General features: G+C 39.7%; 1 protein-coding gene across 1 annotated transcript in view; it reads left to right on the plus strand.

Annotated features, from left to right (window-relative positions):
- The first annotated feature begins 272 nt into the window (after positions 1-272).
- Positions 273-24878, plus strand: part of LOC126013659 (contactin-4) — a 669197-nt gene continuing 644591 nt past the window's right edge. Inside the window, exon 1 of the mRNA XM_049776827.1 lies at positions 273-315. The gene's annotated coding sequence lies outside the window, so the exon portion shown is untranslated. The remainder of the gene's footprint in view (positions 316-24878) is intronic.

A 24878-nucleotide genomic window follows, 5' to 3' on the forward strand; every position in this document is an offset into this window, starting at 1 on the left:
TTATTTCACATACTGATATATAAAGTAGCCTATATACCTTTTGAAATAAATTGTTGTGAGAATTTTTTTGCTTATCAAGGTAATTCATATTCCAGGTTTAGGAATATCCTGATAAAATCAGATCATCTATGATTCAGGAAGAAAAGCTTTTTCTGACATGACATACAATTGAGACTGTTTGATCGACAACTGCTGATATCATGGGATGCAATTCTCTAAAGGGAAAAAGGTCTATATTTCTGCTATATCCTAAAATGTATTTCTTTCTTTGTAGATGAAGTGCTATTGAACTTGAAGTGAAAAGTATATTTGAAGGTATGTACTATTTTGTTTAAATAATTTTATTTAACATTGTTTTATTTAATTAAAGAAATATATACCAGTCTATTGTGTGTAAGTCACTTGATGAATATCTTCCTTGGTAGGACTGTACAGAAGTTTTCATTGTGATGATGTCTAGGACTCCAAACCTTGTGAAGTGTGGAATCAATCAATAGCTTTATATAGCATGTAAATATGATATATGGAAACCAACGTCACTGGATTTTACATTAAACAATAAATTGATAGGGATTTTAAACATATTGTGTAGTTCACTACACTTATTTACAAATAAAATTGTACTCAGTCTAATTTGCCACTGTTAGGATGGCTGTTAGAATGACAATGTTAGAGTTGTATCAATCTAACATTGTAAATGTACAATGTTAAAATAATATACTTTTTAAAATATAAAATTTATTGTTTTATCTTAAATTTATTACCTGAATAGGTAAAGGTAACACGGACTGCACCTATTAGTTTTTCCGAAGACATTTGTTTAGGTGTAAGTCTTTGATTTTTTTCTAAAATTTTTTGTATGTCAAATAATAGTATTACCAAAAGATAAATATTTGAACCTAACTTCTTTCTAAATTAATTTTTGTGTTGTCATTTATAGTTATTTGATGAGTGGTTTCAGTCAAAACTGGTCAATAATCATCATTTTGATTGGTCAGCCTAATGTATTCTGATTCTATATTAAGCTATTGAGTTTTAAACTTTCTGATTTAGTGACTACAGCAACTAGAATGATGAATTTGCTTGTTTGAGAAGGTATAGTTTGATAATTTCATGAAAACAATGAGTTGTATTTGGTTACCAAATCTGAGATAATCTTTGGCATTCTAGAGCTTAATTAACATGTAAGGTTTGTAGACTTCAAAAGGATTACTGCCCTTTTAAGAGTGATTAATAAATCCAAGTAAAATTGACTCTTAATTGTTTTAATGCTGGTCTGAGCTACGAGGACATTTCTGCAGACATGTACAAACTGATCCTATCACTGAACAGAGCAAAGACTAAGAAAAGGGGGTGACAGCTTCTTGAAGGTAGTTTCTCGTGGGGCAGGGAATTTTAGGGCCACAGAATGAGACCTTGTGAGATCAGATTCTTAATTTATACAGATAGTATGTTTAATATTTCTTCCCTAGATACATTCACTATAAACTTCCAAAAGCCAGTATTTTTTAACTTAATCATTTCCAGTCAGTAGGATGAAAGGTTACAGGAAAAGAAGAAAAACCGTATGATTCTTTTGAGCTGAGGGAATGGAGGTCTTGGTGGCTGTGTCTCTTAGAATTATTATTTTCTGACTTGAGTAGGGACTGAGGTGCAGAGCGCAATTGTGCTCTGTGTCCCCAAAGCTCTGGTCCTGCCGGTGGTGCTCTGTACCCTGGTAGCTGGTGGAATCCATTCAGTTTCAAAGACTGGTGCTTAACCTTGTTTTTCAAGGTTATCTTTCATCTCACTTCTTTCTCCTCGGGTCCCTTACAGCCTGAAGAGTATTAAAATATCTATTTTTGTCGTAGTTTCCTTTTGCTAGATTTGAATAATTCACTTGATTTTCCAAGCTACATAGATGAAGAAGATAAGATCTAAGCGCGCTAATTTTAGTTTCCTTTGTTTGAAATCAGGGAAATAGCAGCTTTCTAAATTAAGCAGTAAATCCTCAAATCCTTAGTAATCTGGCCATTTGGCCAACTATAAATAATGTCCTGGGACCTTTTACACAATGATATTAGATCTACTTGACATGTGTTGCCTTTCCCTTTCTTCATTAAATGTTTGTGTGTGCATGTGCATGTGCTGAAACAGTCAAATATTGGCTTATTCTCTGCTCATTTCTCCTTTACCCCCATATGTATATGCTTTCATATGCTTAATTTCAAGAATTCCACATTGAGTATCAAATGGCTGTGTTTTACAGTAGAGGGATTTTTACAAAACAGGCTGAAAAATCACTAGATCTCTTGTCCATTTTTCTAACTGATGTACTGATGTTCTGTGATTGTGATCTGTCGAGTAAAATTTAACAAAATAGGCCCCTTTTAATTGGTGAAAACGATCAGATAATGCCAGTTTGATATGGCTGAGTTCTTTGCTGCAAGCATCATTATTCATTATATAGAGAAAACATCTAAACTCATCTGTGCAGATGGTAATGATGATCAGTTGCTGCAGCTTATTAAGATACTCACTTCATTTTAAAAAAAGCTTGATTATTATCATGGTGCCAGATATTAAAGCCATATTTTAAACATTCGTAAATCAAATGGGAATAAAATATTCCTTGCATATTTTATTTCTCTTTACAGAGAATGTTTTTCTTTCTGTATTTTATGAGACAAATCATAGACATTACATTTTGAAATCAATTTCATTGTTTTCTTTGCAATTGCTACATAGATGTTGAATATTGTGGTAAGTTTTAAAGAGTAATGAATTACATATTTGATTATGTGCCATTAGGAAGAATATCTTTTTATGGAGAAGTCTTGCTTTCAGCCTTGACAAAGGCAATGTACAAATGTATTATTTTCTTTCAAAATAATGCAAATCAGTATCAACAAATTTTAAAGAAATATTAAAAAACAATTAAATAAATAATGGATTTTTGGTTGTTTATTAAGATTATAGAAGCATGTAAACAGACTACCTAGACATTCTATTTTCAGAGACAAGTGTGATATTAATTAGAGAAATTGTGTGTTCCACAATTACTCTTGTGAGTGAATTCCTCTCTGTCTGCTTCTAATTGTTCAATAAGCCAGGTACTGGTAGATGGTGACCAGGCTGGAACTAACACTACTTCCATTGATTCTAGACTTCCTGACCATTCCCTCATCCCCTGCTACTCTGACTCATGTCCCCACCCTGGTACTCTCTCTCTCTCTCACTCTCTCTCTCTCTAGTGTCCCCGCAGAACCCCCATATCCACCCCGGTACTTTGCTTCTGGTCCTCTTCCTTGTATCACCCCCCATTTCTTTCATCCCAGTATTCTGCTTTCTGTTCCTATCCTGGTTCACATTAAATCCCCCAATATCCCACCCTGAATTTTTACTTGGTACCTCTGGTTACCCTGGTACTCTGCTCTTGTCCTTGTCCTGGTATTTATCCCTCTGTACTCACCCTGATCCTCCCCACTTAAGTTTTTTGTTTTATTTTTGGGGACACACCCAGTTATGTTTAGGGGTTGGGTTATTCCTGGCTCTGTACTCAGAAGTTATTCCTGGTGGGCTCAGGGGACTACATGGAGGTACTGTAGATTGAGCGCATGCTAGGCAAGTGTCTTGCCCTCTTTACTGTCACTTTGTTCCTTACTCTTTCTTTCTGTCCCCATCTTTACTCCTTTCTGCTCCCACCTCCTGTCCCCACACTGACATTCTCTCCATGTGTGTCCACTGTACTATAACTGGGTGTCTTAACTCCCTCTCCATCATCTTTTCTTAGATCCTTTGTCACAGAGTCCAATTGCCTCCCTCTTCTCCCTGTCAAATTTCAACTCATCTTTCAAGATGAGGTCCAGTTCTGATTTTTGTTTGTTTGTTTGTTTGTTTTTGGTTTTGGGGTCACACTCAGCAGTGCTCAGGGGTTACTCCTGGCTTTATGCTCAGAAATCACTCCTGACAGGCTTGGAGGACAATATGGGATGCTGGGATTCAAACCACCGTCCTTCTGCATGCAAGGAAAACACCCTACCTCCATGCTATCTCTCTGGCCCCATCCAGTTCTGTTTTTTCCACAAGATCCCAGCAGAAGTTCTTTGCTTAAGGTCAGCCTGGCCTTCCTGTATCTCCTCTGTATCTTCTTTTCTTCTGAGTGGTCCCATCCATTTGTGTCTGTCATGATGATTGTGTCTCCATGTTTTATGTGTGTTCTGCACATACTGGTGCATATCATGCTGTGCTCAGCAATCCAAATATATTTGAATTGTAATCTTTTTTTTTTTTTTTGGTTTTTGGGCCACACCCGGCGGTGCTCAGGGGTTTCTCCTGGCTGTCTGCTCAGAAATAGCTCCTGGCAAGGCAGGGGGGACCATATGGAACACTGGGATTCAAACCAACCACCTTTGGTCCTGGATTGGCTGCTTGCAAGGCAAACGCTGTTGTGTTATCTCTCTGGGCCCTTGAATTGTATTCTTAATGTGAGACTGTGTAAAAGGCAAGAGATTCAGGCTTGATTTTTCCCCCAACTGTCGTATTGGGAGTGGGTGGGCTCATTATTTTTGTTTCTTTATTTTCAAAGAATCTTGCAAAGAATCTCTTTTCTCTTCCTTATTGGGTAAATAATCTCGAACCATCATTTAGTTAACTTCAAACACAGGCCCTGATTGTGAATCAGTTACTGACCCCTAGTACCAGGGGTCTCAAGCTCAATTTACCTGGGGGCCGCAGGAGGCAAAGTCGGGGTGATCCTTGAGTGCAAAGTCAGTAGTAAGCCTTGAACATTGGGGCGTGTGACCCAAACAACTAAAACAAAACAAAACAAAACAAAACAAAACAAAACAAAAAGATTCCTCTAGGGCAGGACCACAAAATGTTGTACAGAGGGCCGTTTGCGACCCGGAGGCCACGAGTTTGAGACCCCTGGTAGGAAAAAATATTGTCTCCATGATTATATAGAGTCTTGAGACATCAGTAGATCAATAAAATATCTGGTTTTGAGGACAGCAAACTTACCTAAGCAGAAATTACTTCTCTATATTTTTATCATGGCTTGAAAGAACTTTGTCTTTTGGTGTTTGGATCATACTTAGTGGTGCTCAGGATTTACTCCTGAGTCTGTGCTCAGGGCTCATGCTCAGTGGTCCTAGGTCCGCATGCACTTGTGGTGCCAAGGATCAAACCAGTCTTTCAAGTGCAAAGCAAGTGCCTTAACCTATGCTGATCCTCTTTGCTTTCTAATACTGTTTACTATTAATGCTGTGACTTCTTTTCTAGTGTTGACCTTGATTATGCCACTGACTATATGTGTTTTTGTACTTCCTTTTGTGGGGTCACTACAGGGTCCTCATTGGGTGCTCTAAGACAGAAGAGTAAGAATTTATATTTTTCTCAGATCTTGCCATTTTTCTTTATTATGACCCATGTAATTTTTTATAAATCTCACTAAACCTAGTGTTTGTTTATTAAATTAAATATTAAATTACACTAGATATTGGTCTAGTATTTTCTCTTTATTTTCTTTTTACATAATTAAAATAATAAAAATATACAATTAAGATTGCCATGCTATAACAAATCTATATACTAGAAATGTTTCTTTAATTTTTTAAAAATGACATACAGAATCTATTCTGATCACAATTTAGGGCCAGGTTCCACTATAATATTGTTTACATGCCTCTATTCCTCTGAACAAAAGGCTTAAAGAAGGAATATACCTGTGCCCAGAATATGGATCACTCACTACTTGAGTGGGTGAAAATATTCCAGGTAGAAGAGGTTAATTGGTGGAGGGTTCATGGAAAAAATGAGTGAAAAGAGAAATTCCTTTGGAAACAGTTTCTTTACTAAGTCAAGCAGAGGAGAGATTCAGAAGCCATTTCCATGTACCAAACTATGCATTAGTCCAAATTGCAGAAGCAAGAACTACAGTTGAATAGAAGTGTAAATCTTTCTGTGCTCCAGTAGCGAAACAAGGTCTGTGTGAAGAGGAATTTGGCTATATCGCCTTTCTTCTGTAGCCATTGCTGAGAGAACAAGAGCTCTGAGGGACTAATGAAGTAGGTCATCAGACATTCATCGCTGCTGCTCTGTTTCAGTCATTGTGCCTTTATGGGACTCTGGCAGCAGAGCAGTTGAGAGACTTTTCGAAAATCGCATGCCCCAGGTAGATCTTTGTCCCATTCTACTTAGAAGGACCTTCTCTTGCCTTGATGGGGTTGACTGATGGAGGGACGGAGGATGAGGCCTTTATCCTCCAGCTCAGACCACGCATCTGTTCAGCCGGCGGTTCTGAGGTGAATGCGGCGGGAAGAAAGCTAACAGGCAGTCAGGCTTCTGAAGAAAACAGATTTTATTCCGTGGAAGAGGCTGAAGCCAAAAGGCCCCAGAATCAGCCCCAGGAAAAAAGCCTTCGCCTTCTACAGACCCTTGCTTTTATACCCCAGAATCAGGTACCACCCAATGGTGGGATCAGGTACCACCAATGCTAGGAGCAGAAACAGGTACCACCCTAGGGTGGGAGCAGAATGCCAGGTCACACCCTAGGGTAGGGCACAATCACTGATCAGGGTAGGGTCAGTAACATAATAATAATCCCATTGAAATGTTTACATACACAATAATTGGTGATGTGGATTGGAAAGGAGAGTGGGCAGACCTCGGTCTTCTGATGCCTGGACAGGAGAGACAGAAAATGGGCGGTCTACTGGTGATGTGGTCAGACAGAAAGTGAACAGATCTTAGTTCAGTGGTGATGTGGACAGGAAAGATAGAAAGTGGGCAGACCCCAACAAATTGGTGACATGGACATGCAAAGTGGACATACTTTGCTCTCAAAGTCTGAGTTGGGTTTGCTTGACTGAGTCTTGCTGTTCATCAGGGACTGGATTACTCTTGATTTCCATCTCCTTTTAGCATTTTGCTCACTCTCATTCCAGCAGTTGGAGATTTTTTGCATTGTGTGTGTGTGTGTATGTGTGTGTGACTTTCCTCTCCATGGCCATTGGAACATGGGGAGTATGGATGTTTGGATGTGTTGTTCTTGAATGTCACTTCAGGAAGAGTCATTTCTGTGTTGGCTGCTTCTCTAGTAATCTACGAATGGAGCCTCACTCTGACATTCACACCAGTTTCTGTGATCAGCAACCTAAGCTTAGTGCTATTATTAGTATCTTGTTTTTATCTCTCAACTGGAGAGAGGGATATGTTAACATAGGCACCGTTACAGGTCTTCCCTTATGTGTCCAACTTCCAAAAGGTCATCTGGAAGAGATCCACAGAACTTGTGGTTTAATATAGGCAAGACATTTTTCCTCAGAAATAAGGGTAAATGAAAGCCATGTGATTTATGATTTGCTATTCTTATAAATAGTAGGACTTGCATTTTTTGGTGTGGGGAATGAACCCAGAGCTTCATCCCTGCAAGGAAACCTCTATTATTAAGACCTGCACCCAAGTTAATGTGAAAAGGGCTTTGTTCACTGTTACCTGGTGAAGAATCTTGGTGCAAAAGCTGGATTGTTAAAGCTTTCATGTTATCTGCTCATTCAAAATATGGAAAGGTTTGGCCCATTTACTACAATAGTTTAAAAACTGGGGTGAGGACATTTGAATGGGTTATTATAATGATAAATTGCAATCAGATACAGCTCAGATAATCCTGACCCACCACTGGCTGTGAAAAGGATTGAGCTCATGTAGCTAACAGGTGGGATGAGATGGGAAGTGCTCTAAAGGTAGAGGCCAAGGGTAAGGGCACTGGTACTTTGGTGGCCCTTGACTTTGCATGTAAAGTGCCAAGCTTCACATTATTGCCTGCCATATCACCCCAGAAGAACAGCCTTAAATTTGAGAGTATTTTATAGTCATTGAAATGAAGCCCTGTCAATAGGTTTTCTCCACCTTCGTGGACTATGGAGAGTTTGCATGGGCAAGGGAAGTCCTAAGCTCTGTGTCAAGGAGATGTCTGAGCTGAGTATCTTCGTGGATAGGCTAGAAGCCTCATTCTGCCCCCATGGAACATAATGCCCTTTGGTAATAATGCTCCCCAGAAGGGAATTGGGGTATCATTGAGCAAATAGCTAAGTCCATAAAGGGGTGTTTGGAGGCTGATTTATTTATGGTGTGTCCTTTAGTCACTGAACCTCTGTTCCTGCAAATGTCGAGTGGTTGCTAGAGCTAAGCAGCTCCTTTTGCTTTGCTAACCTGGAATCACCAGAGAGGTGTCTGAGAAGGCTGAGCCTGAATGCCAGCAAAGGTAGACAGTGTTTCCAACCTTTGAGCCTGGGCTCTCCTTCAGAATCGATTTTTCTAAAGCTTCCATTGTATTGAAATCTTACAATCTTTCTTTGCAAGCATACACATTGTAGTAAGCAGAGAATATAGTTTGGAGCCTTGACTTTTAGAAATGCATTAGGAACATATTTTATAAACTCTCCTCAAATTCATTCAAAATAGTAAAAAATGGACCACATGCTATTCTTAGAGAAAAGATTGGTAAAAATTCAAATAAATAATAATTTAAAATTTAAATTTAATGGGGGCTGGAGAGATAGCATGTAGGTAGGGTGTTTGTCTTGCATGCAGAAGGAATGTGGTTCGAATTCCGGCACCCCCAGGAGCGATTTCTAAAAAAAAAAAGAAAAAGAAAATTTAATAAATCAAATACATTCAAATAATAAAATAAAAAATAGTTTTATGTATTAATTAGAACCTTTTGTGCCCTGGGAGAGTGGAAACTTTCTGGGCACATTTCACTGGGCATCAAATCATTACTCTCAATCATCACCCTCACTTAGTCAGCTGTGCTGGCACATTCTGTGAATTCATAGCTCCACCTCCTTAATAAATAGAGTTGCTTGTTGTGAATTTTTTCCGTTTCTCCCACTTCTTCCTCAAGCTTCCCAGGCAACAGGCTTGGCCCATAATTATGAAAGAACCCTCATTCACACCTTTTCCCTCCCTGGCACTTCCTGTGAGAGGAACAAGCTCCAGGTGCTGATTGTGTAGTATCCAAGGTCTCCTCTCACCTGGAGCTTGGCTTGCTCTGCTAAAGAACTGTTGTGCTCTTTTTATTCCTATGCAAATTATCCTTCCAGATCCCCCTAGTACTCCTCTCTCCCCTCTTCCCTCCCCTACTGCTCCCATCCTCTCTTCCTTAGTTCTCCCATCCTCCCTCTGCCAGTGATTTCCTCTCATCTTCCTCCAGTGCTCTCATTCTTTCTCCCAGTGCTCTAGGGTTGCCATCCAATGCTTGTCACTTTTTCAAAGCAGGAAGGAGCTCAGGAGATCATCGCCATCTCCTCATTCCTTCCACAAAGGGCCATCCAGACACTGAGCTGTCAGGTTTGGAATAGCAACGGGAGTTTCATAGTAGCCTGTAACCAGAAAGGACATTTTTAATGAAGACATTTGGGGGGGGGGTTTCAAACCCAGCTGCGTTCAGGGGTTACTCCTTGCTCTATGCTCAGAAATTGCTCCTGTCAGGCTCAGAGTCCATATGGAATGCTGGGATTCGAACCACCGTCCTTCTGCATGCAAGGCAAACACCTTACCTCCATGCTATCACTCTGACCCCAGGTATAATTTTTATTATTTTTTATTAAATATAATTATTTTTTAATGATTGTATTTAATTTTTTTTTGAATAACAAGACTGCAGGTTTTGATACTGGGATGGAGAGTTCTTTTGGCCACTGGAGATGTTAAAAACACATTTACAGTAAGGAGCTTGAAGGTGCCACATACTAGATACAAAATTTGTTTGTTTTCCATAATTTTTTGTAACAGAGCAATAAATAAAGACTTTTGTAAATTAAGAGGTAAACTTGGGGCTGGGGAGATGGCACAGCGGATAGATTTCTTGTCTTGCATGCTGCTGACTCTCTTGATCCCTGGCACCCATATATTACCCTGAGCCTGCTGGGAGTGAATTCTGAGTGCAGAGCCAGGAGTGAGTTCTGAACAATGCTGACTGTGATCCACAAACAAACACACATGAACAAACAAACAAACAAAAAAGTAAACTGCTTTTTTCATTGCCAGGCATAATGTTTTTTATTCTTCTGGGGGAAGAGGCTGTTGAATGCAAACAAGTTAATCTCACACAAAGTTGAGATGCAGTCGGAGTGCCCCTCATATGCCCAGATGGGTCCTATAGGGTGCAAGCTCTGGAGTTGTTGCTGGGATGCAGGAAAATCTTAAGAAGGGTGCCTTGACTTCCTGCTGTGCAGGCTAAGAAGGAGGATGCCTGTGACCTGGAGAATAGGAGTGGTCTAGGTTGGGATGTTGCAGAGACTGGGTGCTCCTAAAGCTCAGGCACAGAAGGGAAAGGAGGGAGTTCGAGGCCCTGTGCTGGGCACTGAGCTGTGGGCATTTCTATTCCTTTAGGGTAGTGGACCCACATGATTACTTTCTTTCTGGCCACGTGCACTGCCAATTCAGTTGATAAGTTCATGCTAATGTAGTGACTGCAGTAATCCTGAGTTGTGTGGTCTTCATCAGCCCTGATCGAGTGTTGAACGTTCAGCAGAACATCCAAGTACCCATTAAATCATCCAATGTCATTACATGTTTATGAAATCAGATGGAAGCTCATTGCTGCATTAGAGGAAATCTACTTTTCTGTTCTTGGTTGGGGATGTAAGGAAAGATTACTCTCCTTCCCTAAGAAGGTTAAGCTGCCATCCAGTTAAATATGGATTTAAAATAATGCTGCCAAAGCAGCTGCCTCTTGTGATGGATGATGATGATGATGGATGGTGATAGTTTGGAAATCAGTTTTGCAAGGAAAATTGCTATGTTTCTACTTTGCCTGATGTTGTAGTCTAGACTAGGGATTTCTTGTCATATTAGGTATCTTTTTGATTAAAAGGGAAATTGCTAAGGACTATATCCTCTCTGATAAAATGTCTCTAAAACTCAGCTGCGTGGCAAATGATTATAAGTTGCTGTGAATGGCTGCTCTGCTGGCCTTGATGGTGACAGAATCAGGTTGGTCTGTTCAGAGACTTTGCAGCAGCTGGGATGGTTTCTTTCATGTTCTCTCTTTTCTCTGGTCTTGCTTTGGTAAATTAGCTTTGGTCTCTAGGGCTGTGCATTCCTTCAGCTCCCTGCTTGTTGGGCTCTCAAAATCTGCTTTTTTTTTTTTTTTTTTTTTAGAAATTGTGTCTTCAGCTGCTTTCCTGGCTGTCCCACCTAGCCAACCACACTTCTGCTGCCCCCTCATTTCTGCTGTACTTTTTAGCTCCATGATTATCAAGCTCAATCCATGTCACCCTACCCAGGGTGGAAATAATTGCCTAAGAATGGAGATGCTTTTATTTATAATTATTGCCAAGAGCCCTGAGAAATTCCTAGGCTAGGACATAGATGATCAGTCACTCTGGAATGACTGAATGTATCAGCCTTCAACCTTTAGTTTTTTCAGAGTGGGCTCATATGAGGGTTCAAGGAATTTCTTCCTTTTTAGAAAAAATAAATAAAAGCTTATTCCTGTTTGGATCTGGAGCCAAACACAAGCTTTTGGGTTTGTTAACTTAGTATGCTTTTGTTGTGTGTTCAGAAGTAAGTCAGACAGTACACACCCTGAGAAGGGAATGAGGCCTGATGCCATGTTTATAATTTCATCATGATCTGGGGCAAAAAGGAATCAGTTCTGATTGTGCAAAATTAATGGGATCTGTTTCCTACACTGCATTATGGAACCCTGAACACAACCTTGAGACTGGTTGAAAAAGCAATTTTCAGAAAGGAACCCCCCCCCAATAATTTTAAAGGCCAATAACATTTGTTTCCATTGGGTAAACATTATCAATCAAAGCTTTACAAGCTTTCTAAGGGCTGCTTCCTTAACAAATGTGTTTTTGGCCTCAGCCATTCATCATTTCCGGAAGTTAGGATGATAAGCTTGAGCACTCTCTTAGGTTCAAGTTGAAAATCGCCACTTGGTAGATTTGTAAGGGGAAGAGCCAATTAAAGTGGCAGCTCTTACCAGATGGCATAAGGGAGCATGTTGTCACTGTATTGGTGTTAGCCACTTGTGATGAAATGCACTTGAATTTTATAAGGAGGATTTGTGGTAATGGGGAGATGAGGCTATGCAAGGAAAGGGCTCAAAGGCAGATGTTGGCAGACCCTAGCATACTGGGCATGGATGAGGGGTCACTCTTCTGGGGAGACTGAGAGCCTTGACTTTGCATGCAGAGACCTCTGCCATGTCCCATGACGTCCCTCCCATGACTCTAGGTGGCTACCTGTCATCAAGGACAAAGAGTATGAGCAAAAGCCCCAGAGCACTTTATAGACCACTGGGAGATCCACAGTGATGGAACAAAGAGGGAAGTTGAAGGAGGCATGTTACACAGGGTTTAAGGTTCACTTCTAGAGAGATAGCAAAACCAGAACAATGAAAGTCCCTGCTGGGCATCTCTGTGCACACAGGTGCTTTATATCTCAGGGAGGTGAGTGCATGGTAGACAAAGGTAGGTGCAGGTGAGGACAGCCAACTTCCTCCAGTAGAGGTCAAATCTAGGGACTCCGATGACAGTTCCCAGAAGCTTGAAGAAATAAAAAGCCATTGAAATGACCTGAGGTGTGCCAAGACTTGAAGGGGGAGGTTGGAAGGGGCTTGGAAACTCCCAATGAAATCTCCCAATGAAACCTACTAATGAAATCCTCTAACCAAGTGGGACTGGAGGACTGAGTGGGTAAAGGTATGCAGCCCTCAAGGGCTTTGCTTTCCTGGCTGTAGGATCCAAGAGCACAGCAGGCTCAGCGCTGCACAGGAACATTTCTTTAGAACCTTGTCTGGATGACTGTTCCATTCAACGGCTCTGTGGAGGGATTTGACATCGTTTTCCATTGCTTGCTCCAGCAGGATATGCCCCAGACATGGGTTTTAAAATAAGTATCTCTCTATTGCTCCTGTGCCACACACTTGCTGTTTTCATCATGGGCTTTGCACCTTATATTGAGGTGGCATATTGGAAGAAATGACATGTATTATCACTGTCACTGTCCTTCCTGTGATACTTCTCTGTGAATCAGTATTCATATTGAGCTGGAGAGGGAGCATACATACCTAACATTTAAGCAGCCACTGTTTGATCCCAGGCATGGTCATGTGCAGCTCTGCAGACCTGAAACACTGCTGACTAGCCCCAGAGACTGCCCCTCTACAGGGCCTTGGCAGCCCCCTATCCTCAGGTCCTTGTTCTGATCTGCCAGCAAGTTACCTGATAGTGACTAGGAGGAACCCTGTCTCCTGAGTAGAGCTTGGGAGAACCTCCCCCTAAATAACTCTCTCTATATCCAAATATAAAGATTTTGTTTTATGGCAGAACCTTAGATCTGGACATCTATTGGGCCATCTACCCTCTGAGCACAGGAGGAGGTTGGAAGGTTCTGAGGTTCTTAGAAACAGCTTTAGTTTGTTCCTAGCCCAATGGGTGCAGCAAAGGTGAGTCAGAAATTCGGTCCTTCTACGACCCTTAGTTGTGGATACGACTCAAGGCATTTCCTTATAAGCATTTGCTTCTTCATCTGAACCAGTAACTGTGTGTCTCTGGAATCTGAGGATTGACTGAGTCTTAGAAAATTTTTCACACATGAGAACATAAGGATATGAGGTATTCTTGCAGCATTTTGAATCCCCACCTTTAGAAATGCTTCTAGAAAGAACCCACATGCAGGATCTTCTCTGCTTCTACACTGCATGCTTCAGTGGGCTGGAACTGTAGTGCAGAATAATTCACTGTGGGCTGGTTCTTCCTCTGAAGGTTTGCCTGTGTATTTTCTGTGTCTAAAATCCTGGGCGATGGCATAAGCACAGAGGCCTCTACACCTGAGCCTGGTCCATGCCAGTATGGACACCTCTCAGCACCAAGAGAGGCTGCCTTTGGGTCCTTCTGCAGCAGAGTAGCATAGATTTCTTCATAGAATATGCAAATGTAGGCTTCTTGATAGCATAAATGTACCCCAGGATGCCAGGAACCCCCAGAAATACTGTCCTGATTGCTCAAATTGTAGCTTTCAGGGAACGCCTTGCTTTCTTCCTGGGCATTAGCCTAATCCCATCTGTGAGATTGGTTCCTGAGAAGGCATCATTTGTATAGTGGATGTTGGTATATGGCAGTTGAATTTGGACATGCCCTTGGATAACCCCACTGTAATGTTGAACCTGGACACTCCTCTTGGACACGCCCCCTTGTTGTGCCAAATATAAAAGGAAAAACTTGGACAGTTGCTGGGGGTGGGGGGCAGGATAGTGACCAGAGCAGCCTCCTGCTGATTTGCAGTGGGGGTAGAGATCATCAGAGAGATGCTGCCTGCTTTGTATCTATTTCTTTCTCTTTTTATCTTGATCCTGGGCCTCTCCCAGGTCACCAGTGAATTTCCATCTATCTCTCTAAAACAGTGTTTTTCAACCTTTTTGTTCAAAGACACACATTTTTCATGAAAAAATATCACGAGGCACACCATCATTAGAAAATGTTAAAAAAATTTAACTCTATTTCTATACTGACTATATATAAAATAATTCTCTTGAATAGGAATCAAATAAACACAAATAAATAATTTTATAATTACTTTATTAAAGTATTGTATAATCGCTCATATTTCTGTTTACTTACTCATTGTGAAACCTGGGCCTGTTTAGCTGAATACAAAGCTGATATTCTGGTAGGAATTGAAGAGAAACACACACACACACACACACACACACACACACACACACACACACACGTGTCAACAGCTCTCAGTCTCTGTCTATAGTTTTTATAGTCCGTAACATGCAATGCGCTTCGGCTCACAAATAGACCAATCATGCCGAAGCCACATGTTACGAATGAAATTGGAATTTTTCCCATATTACACCAGACAATATCTCACAGCACACTAGTGTGCGGTGCGCGTGGCACAGTGGTTGAAAACGAAAAACGCTGCTCTAAAATCCCTTGGGCTGCTGTGGCAGGCCTCAGACTCCAGGAGGAATAAAAAGAATACTTGGTTTCTACTCTCCTTTCTCTCAATCCCAGCCACGTGGTCGCTACAGTGGGTGTGGACAGGGGCTGGGGTGCCCCTACTTTGTCTGCCTCATTGATATTTTCTGAGCACTTTGCATACCTCAGTGGTGTTGCTGGCTTAGAGAGCTCTAATCACAGGAAACAAAGTCACAGCTACTTATTTAGAAATTTCTACTTGTGAAAGGAGTGGATGGAGTCTGTTTACTTTGTAAGCATGCCATTTTGTTTTGTGCTTCCTTACATATATTTAAAACATAGGAATATTGTTCCCTATGGAATATAATGATTACAATATCGATTTTAGCATTTTACCAGGTCCTGAGTGAAGACAAAAGTAGATAGTGATCATGGGAATCCAGAGTAAAATAATCAAAGATCCCTGTGTGTTGGTTCATCTAACACAGCCATTTTCAGTGGTTTTGTTTTAGTTCTATTTTGTGAATAAGTAAAGCTTTTTTTTTTTAAAGTATAAAGAACTTTGCCAATTTTGCAGATACATCAGAGAATAGGAATTGTGCTTATAGGAATATGCTGTATTTTCATTTTCTGTTTTACAGCATTATTATCTAAATGTTTTCAAGGTTCTAAACAGAAATATCATGCCATAGGATAGATGCTGCTGGGAAGCTCTCTCAATGTCACAGGCCACAGTGGTAATGGGTGCCCCAGGACATCCCCAACACTATAGATTCCAAACAGCACTTCATCCTCTGGCCTAGCCTCAAGCCTCCTAAATTTCCAGGAGGGGTTTCCAGGATCCCTGAATACCAATTGGGAGCCCTACAAAGGGGGAAATAAAGAAATTCCCTTCATTGTGGTCAGTTAGTACAATTATTTTTTCTTCCACAAGTCTCTGTTCATTTTCTTGTACACCTTGAATATGCCTAAATTTATTTGTAATATGGTAACAGTAAACATTTGGGAAGTTGAGCTTGTCCTCTAGTGGATGGAGAAAGGGAAATTTTTATTCAGTGCATGCTAAATGGTATCCAGGTCTCAAGGTAGTTTATAAAACAATAAAGATCTTGATCTATCAGGATCAAGATCTTTATCTTTAAGGAGTGCCAAATAGATGAACAATATCTGTAGACAGCATTCTCCTCATATCTGGTTCTTATATTTATAGGTTAAGTTTGGAAATAAAACTCATATTTAGAGGTCAGGTTTGGAAATAAAACTGTTTGAGTCAAATCACCATTTGTCTCTTGGGAAATAAATATTTGTATAATCAGAACCCTGGAGGAAACTTAGGTAATCAGATGAAGATAAAGAATGAGTTTGCCCTTGTATTCTGCAGGGGGTCTTCTCCTTTCTGAACTTGGAGGTTCTCAGATAGCAAGAAGAGAAATGTTGTGTTCTAATTTAGTCCTTCGTAATGCAGTATCATGTATCAATTGATATGTAAGCTCTTCTATTTGGTGACATGTTAGTCAAACTTTTTCCTGATTTTAAAAGTTAAATTAGTCTTACTCATTTTTCTTTATTCACTATATATTATGTAAACTGACTATATTGCTTTCTGTACAACAGACTATATAGATGTCATTGAAAATTAAGTTTAAGTTATTATATTGAAGCAGTTCTGTGATATAAACAGAAGGCTGTTTTCTCATTTTAATCATTTTCTACTGGATATATTCATTTTTATCCAATTTATTTTCTGTAATAAGAACCAAATGTTAATAAAATAATTCCACCAAACTGGGATTTATTGATCCAAATTTACTTATTAAATTTGACCTAATTCAGGGCATATCACTATGTTCTACTCTGAAATTGGAATTATCCCATTCATCATCCACACTCTACTCATGCTTTTAGGAACTGCCTGTTACTGGAAGAAAATAGATACATACTTAATTGATGGATTATTAACATGTCGCATTTCAAATAAAAGTCACATTACAGGTACAAAACATAATATTTGGGGGGGGGCACACCCGGTGACGCTCAGGGATTACTCCTGACTATGCGTTCAGACATTGCTCCTGGCTTGGGGGACTATATGGGACACTGGGGGATCGAACTGTGGTCCGTCCTAGGTTAGTGCATGCAAGGCAGATGCCCTACCACTTGCCCCACCTCTCCGGCCCAAAACATAGTATTCTTATTCCTATACATTGAAATTTTGTTTGTTTGGCTCTTGGGCCACACCTAGCAGCATTTAGGGGTTACCCCTAGCTTCATGCTCAAAATCACTCCTGGCAGGCTTGGGGGACCATATGGGATGGTGGGGTCAGACACATGTAAGGCAAATGCCCTACTCTCTGTGCTATCACTCTGGTCTCCTATACATTATTTAAAAAAATGTTTTTTGTGGATTTTCCCCCCTTTTATATAAGCACCACATTACAAAGTTGTTAATGATTGAATTTCAGTCTTACAATGCACACCACCCTTCACCCATGAACATTTCCTACCACCAACCTCTCTCTGTCTCTCTTATTTGTTTTAAGACACTGCAGTTTGTACTAATTGTTTTTGAAGGGATACCATGCATATTGGAACTGATCACTCTAAGTTGTTTTTCTAGACAGCTAATTTTCCACCAGTTAAAAATTTACTTTGTGCCTCAACTAATTTTTTGTAATATTATCTTTATTTCAGCACATGATTACAAACATGTTTGTACCGTATTTATTCGAGTATAACGCACACCCCCTGATTTTCAATTAAAAATCGGTATAAAATTTTGTTTCACACCAAGCATTGCAATTAACAAAAACAAAACAAAACAAAAAAAAAAACAAAAAAAAACGATGTTGAACACGTGCGGCCATGATTAAAATCATTTGTTGACAATTTGAACTGGTATAAACACAATACCGAATTAAAGTTACCGGTAAGAATATTTATTTAAAATGCTTCAAAGTCAGATTCATCATCAGATACACTAAAGAGTTGTTCCCATTCTTCTCGAGTTAATTTTTCATCAGTGTCCCAGTTGGCAGGAGCATCTGTTTCTCCAGCTTCTTCCCTTTCTTCTGAGTCTGAATTCCACAGCAGATCGTCTTCTGTGCCGGCCATTTGATTCCTGATGCCTGTTTTCAAAACACTCTTGATGATCATTTCTTTTGGTATGTCTTCCCATGATGTTTTAACTCAGGATGTCACGAGAAATAGGCCAGGTTTCTTGAGTTTTTTTTTTTCTTCGCCCTCGAGTATAGTACATGGCAGTGTGATCTCACAATTCCCCTGCGCTCTCACTGGACCGGCCGCCACTGCCACCCCACCCCAACCCTCGTTTATAACGCGCACTCAAACTTTGATTTCTTTTTTTGGTAAAAAATTTTTGTGTTATACTCGAATAAACACGGTACTTGATTTTAGCCCTAAAAAAACGAACATCCCTCTCCCCTTCAGCAGTGCAACAATTGGATAAACAGAATACTTCATAATTGAATTTCAGATATGCAATGAGTCAGGGCCCTTCCCACCACCAGTGTCAACCTCCCTGCACCAAAGGCCCAGAGTGCATCCTATACCACCACCCTTTGCCTCGTGGTCTGCCAGTGTAACAGGCCCCTGTGAGTTTAGATTGTTAAAGTTTAGGTACCTTGATTCTGATATCATTAATTTTGGTTGGATATTTAGTTCTGTCACTATTTATTTCCCCGCCAATGATTCTGAGACCACTTGGCCCCTGGCCCCCCAACATTTCTTTGATCCTTTCTTCTTAGTTTTATAAAAAATGCGGTAGATGTGATAAAATGTAGTAATCGTGTCCCAAGGTTTTATAAAGATAAGAGATTTTTAAAAATCCAATTAAAAAAAAGAAAAAATCCAATTAAAAAAAGGTGTGGTAGTTTTATTTATTTTATTTATTTATTTTTTTGCATAGGAACAGCAAAATATGGGGGAAATAGGAAGGAAAAACATTTGCCTTAAAACAGGAGACCTTACTCATGAAGTATCCTGCCATAAGACCAACTCCAGGTTCCAGGCATACTAAGTTGTCTATTCCCAAAGTCTTTCTCTGTGGTCCCAGTAAACGTTTTTCACAATCACGGTTGTCTCGATCAAGTTTCTGTACTTAGAGATCCTGTTTTTGTTTTGTTTTGTTTTGTTTTGTACAGATCCTATGTCAAAGTCAGGGTGACATGGAGCGTCTTTGGGTTTCATCTCACCATTAGTTGGCAATGCAGGGAGCTGCCTTGAAAGCAAGTTGTTGCTGTTACCTAGTTATCAAGGTGTCATATGAACCCACTTTAAAGCAAGTCGATGCCAGAGAAGCATTAGGGCAGTCTGTGGTAGAAGACCAATTCCTGGTACTGGTGTAGAAAACCATGCTGGTTCCATAGATGGAATCCAAGGGATGAATGGCCAATGGCCAGTTTTCTGGAGCCTAAGCCTAGTTACTATATACATTGAATTTTTATTTATTTATTTTTTTGTTTTTGAGCCACACCTGGTGGTGCTCAGGGTTACTCCTCGCTATGTGCTCAGAAATAGTTCCTGGCTTGGGGACCATACAGAACACCATGGTTCATCCTCGGCTATGGTGGGCAAGGCAGACACCTTACTGCTTACACCACCACTCTGGCCCCATACATTGAATGTTTAATGAAACAATTGGTTAACTTCTTTCCTCTAGCATAGTTGAATATATTCTTGATAAAGTACTTGTAGTACTCTTGGTAAATTTTTGATTTATAATTGAATATTAAATCTCATTAGAAATAAAATGATCTTTTCCAAATGATTTAAATCACCTTTGTTATATTTTGGTCTCTCTTTTATGACTTAGTTTGTTACTTTATTAATTATATATTAATGTGCCTAAACTATATAGATCCAGAAATATCTGTGTGTATATTTATATACACTAAATAAATTCAAAGGTATGTTTTTCTCTGTATCCCACAGTGATTTAGTTAAAAAATTATTTCCTTTTTTCTCTTTTTTCTACTATTTATGTTTCATACATATGAATGAAGCAAAGGAAAAAGGCATAATACAGTTTTTGTTAATAAAACAGTCTTACTTTTAATAATGGGTAAATCAGTGTCATTGCTAAGGTCAGCTAAGCACTTTAATGCTTAGCTCTCATGCTAACATACAGCCTCTTGTTCTGTGTTAACATTTAACATTACAATGATGTAAAAGCCCATCCATTAGGTAACTTAACCTACCTATTTGGGTGAGCTTAGGAGAAAGCACTGATCCTTGACAAGTAAAACTGACTTGACATATTTGATGTCTGTGTGGCTTGTTTTAAAACTTGTGGGAAATTTGCTTCATTTTAAAGTACCAGTACTGCTGTTGGCTAAGATATTCGATTGTGTGGTGAATTTTATTTTTTAAAGTATCAGTACTGCTGTTGGCTAAGATATTAGATTGTGTGGCAAATTTTATTACTTTTATCTTGCTAGTGTGCTATTTCTGATTCAGTGTACAACCTTATATGCCAGGCAGCTTTTTAAAAATATGTATTGGGGGGGCAGAAAGATAATATACTTAGTAAGGTACTTACCTTGTACATGAATTACCCTGGTCTCAATCTCTGACATAGCATTTAGTCCATTGAGGACAATCAGGATTGATTCCTGCATATAGGATCAGGAGGAGGAAGGTCTGAGCTCTATCACGATGGCCTATCATACACACACATGCATGTGTGTGCATGCACGGGCACACACACACACACACAGTTTAGAGACTTTAAACAAAAGAATACTAGCTAAAATATACAAGAAGTCCCATATTCGGTCTTTGTCTTATTTTTCCAGCAATAGAAACTGTAATGTCAGTAAAGGATAAAACATGCTCAGAGTCTAGATTAGCTGCCTGGATTTGTCCTCTGCTCTTGGCTCTTCTTCTGTTGCTGCTGTCCACTAATTCTGTGTTCAGGGGCTTGCACACTAGTTGTGACACTCCATTGGTTTGCTGAGGGTGAACCCAAAGCTGTTCACTTTTGTGACATTTTCAGACCCTGAACATTTGTGCTGTTGGGAGCATGTTCTGCATCAGACTGGAAATCATGGCCTAACCTTCCCACCCTTCCTGGCAGACATTAGGCCTAGAGCTGCCCTTCTGCCTCCATTTGTATTTTAAGGTTGATCAAAGTGAATGGATTGAATAATCTTGAACTTCCTCTGTTCAGTATGCTTTGTAATTTTTCTCAGAATTCGGAAGAATTGTGTTTTGTTTTAAATGATTTCCTTGAAGCAGTACAACTTTCTGCTACTAATGTCATTTTTGATGAGTTCGATCATGATGTGCTTAAGAGTTTTTATTAATTAACATAGCCAATTATATGTGCATAGTTGGTCCTAGTCTTGTTACTTTCAAGTATTCTGTTTAAGAAGTGTGCTGATTATTACCCAAGATGGTCTTATTATTTTCATCTCCATTAGCACACTTAGAAAGTGAGTTTCCTGTAAGCATGATATAGGCCTCATCAATGTGGATGAATCTTCCTTACTACCTATTGAATCTAAATTCTCCAGTTCTGATCCCGAACACTGGTGAGACGGGTCTGAAATCAGAAGGCGGTCTGCAGAATATTCCAACATACACATTTAGAGAGAAAAGACTTGAAAATTCCCCAATACACAGGCCACCAATCCAAGTGCCCGCCTCCAAGGAGACCTGGAAATGCAAGGGCTCTTTCCTTTCTGCCCAAGCCTTTTATATGAGGAAAAAGGTCACACCTGGAAGGTGGGACCATCCTGTTTCACTACCAATCAGAGGGGATACATTCAAAGCATTGACTCTAATGAGAAACAATGTGGATGTTGATTGATGTAGAAACAGACAACTCCCGTAATCCCACAACCACCTACACTAGCCCTATGCAATTCATTGGCTTCTGTTGCAGAACCTGCTACCCGATCCAATTGGTTTTGAGCTCCCTGGATCACAAATCCTGATCCAGTGATTCCATTTTCACAAATGTCCTTTCTGGAACCCCCTCCCCCCTTTTTTTCTCTTCGCCAGTACTCTAAAATACCAGTTCCTGGGGGATCTGAATTCTGGCTTTTAAAATACTAATATTTTCTGATTCTCTTGTTCCTTGCCTGCTTTCGTTTGAAGTTAGAGATAAATGAAGCCACAGGCTTTGTTTGATTCTTGTTACTCTCTTCACAGGGATTACTTATCCTGTGGTGTGGATTAGGTATGTACTATATGTGTCTATGTGACACATGCTGGTGACTGTCATTCATGACATCACTGGCACTTAGTGTACTCTGACACTCTATCTTTCATAGCTATTTACTTCTTCTGAGAACCAGCTTCTTTGTCCAAGAAAAGATTCAGTCATTCATTACTGCTCTTTTACCCTGGTATGCTGACGATGTGGTGATGATGAGTGGTGCTGCAGTGGTAATGCACTGATAACATAATGACTATGCAGTGATGATTATTGACAATGCAGGGATGATAGAATAAAGACATAGCTATGATGAAATGATGTCATGAAATAGCTGTGGCATAGTACAGCATGGTGATGATGTGCTACTCTCATAAAGTGCTGATGATGTTCTGATGACTTTGATGATATGTTGCTGGGTACCAGTGATGCTTTGTGATAACATAATGATGCTATAATGGTGCAGTGCTGATGTAATAATTGTGTAAAGATGACAGTGATCCATGATGTAGGATGCTTGAGGTGATGCACTGAGGTACTTATGGTATATAATAGCATAATGATGACGTGATGATATACTGATGATATCAGTGATGGCATAACAATGATGTAGCATATGATGTAATGAGATGTACTAATCATGCAGTGATAATGTAGTGATGATACAGTCATGTGCTAATGATGTACTAATGACATAATGACATAATGATGTTGTAATATGATAATATGGTAATAATGTAGTGATGGCATACTCATGCTGTAGAGTGATGTAGTGAGATGTGGAAATGACATTGTGTTGAAGTTCCCATGACTTATGATGAAATAATGATTATATGGTGATGAGGTACTTGTGATGCGTTGTGATGACCTGGAGATGAAACAGTGCTGGTATACTGATGGTGTAGGAATGAAGTATGATGCAGTGATGGTATGATGCAGACATAGGGATAATATAGTGATGACTGTGATAACATATTGATGACAGACTGATCATGTAACAAAGATATAATGATGATGTGGTGTGAATATTATGAGTGTGCTCCCACTATTTAGAATGTGTTGTTCCAGGAAATAGACTTGACTGTTAGTTAATTTAGAGGACAAACTGCTGGTTTCTTGATACTACAGGGCCTCTCCTGGACTGTTTGGGTTTCAGATAGGGCAGCCTTTCTGGCCTAAAATGTCCTAATGTTGCCAGATCTTTTACTTTGCAGGGGAATCAAAAGTACCCCTGGTTGACAACCTCTGGATTTAATCTAGATAGAGAATCTGAAAATATTACTAAGCCCTCAAATGCTCTTCAGATTTAAGAATGATTAAAAAATTCCACTGCAGTAAGTGGCGAGTTGATAGAAAAAGAGACACAGTTGGATGTCAAGGACATACTCAGCACATCCCCATGATCACATCCCATCCCTGAGCTCTGCTCTTCAGCCCTTGCTTTGGCATTGTTCTAAGCAAATATTTAATGAAATGTTGCCTGTTAATAGGAATTTACATTACAGATTTAGGTTTTCACTTCTTTATGAAATATTCCACACATATTCACTCCCATATGATGAATAATTAAAGCTAAATTGCACTTGTCAAAATAAATGAACACAGCACATTTGGAGATAGTAAAATCTCTAATTTCTTCCCACATGGTTTATTGCAGATTATTCTAATTTGTGGTATTTGGTGGTAGGTAGTTACTCAAAGTTATTATTCAGAGTTAGTGAGCTTATGTTATATTTGTTTTGTTGAACTGAGATCATTGTAAGTGCCAATTAAATTTAAGGCCTACATGTCAGCTTGTCTGTCTCTCCCTAGAGTAAAAGAATCTAAAGATGCTCCAAGGCCTCCTAGATTTCATGGCACAAACTTGTTATTTCTTATTATTATGCTGCTATTGTCAAGTCAGCTGATGTGTGCATGTGGCTTTATTGCAGCTACCCTGTGCACAGCCATTCTTTGGCTGTTTGAGAAAGTTATCTAGAAGGATGTGAGCATCTTCTCCATCAAAGATGTTCTACTTAATTTTTAAGGTATATTTTTGTTTGGGAGCTTCCACAGCTGGAGCTTATGTGAGGCCATTTCCCTGCTACAGAGCCAGTTTGTCACCCTGACTATCTGATTGTAATGACACTCACTACCTTTACCATCTGGGCTCAGGGCTGGAGCATCAGCCCTGACAATTGCGGCTGCAGAGATGTGGCTGGAAACAATTGGGAGATTATATGGAATAGAACAAATCATATAAGACAGTCCAGCTCTGTGCTTCAGTCTGCATGCAGTAGGGTCCATGGGGAAGTCCATTGTTTAATTTTTCAGACAGAATGATGTTCCTTGCGAATGGCTGACCATCTTCCATTTGTCCCACTTTTTATCCTTGTCAGAAGTGATCAGCTATATTTGCCTGAGAATCTCGGTCAGGATGCTTATACAAAGTGATTGTACTTTTACCCAATAAGTCACAAATATGCTATCTCTTCTTGCTCTCCCTCTCCCATTGTATGATACTGCATGCAGCTCATCTCACAAATCACACTGTCTCTGCTCATTACCTTGGCCTATCTCCAGCTGGTGAGATGCTTTTATTTCTTCAGCAAGATTCAGCATTTTCTCTCTTCGTCCCTCTCTCTGTTTCTCTTCACTTTTAATGCGAAAATTGCAAATCTATTTCTAAACCCTTCTGCCCGGCGATTTACATGCCAGACAAAGTCATGTACAAGAAATACCTAAAATGCCTCATCCTTCTCCCAGTCTGTGTCTTCAACTGAATTGATTTT

The sequence above is a fragment of the Suncus etruscus genome, chromosome 7 (assembly GCF_024139225.1).
Source record: "Suncus etruscus isolate mSunEtr1 chromosome 7, mSunEtr1.pri.cur, whole genome shotgun sequence".
NCBI lineage: Eukaryota > Metazoa > Chordata > Mammalia > Eulipotyphla > Soricidae > Suncus > Suncus etruscus.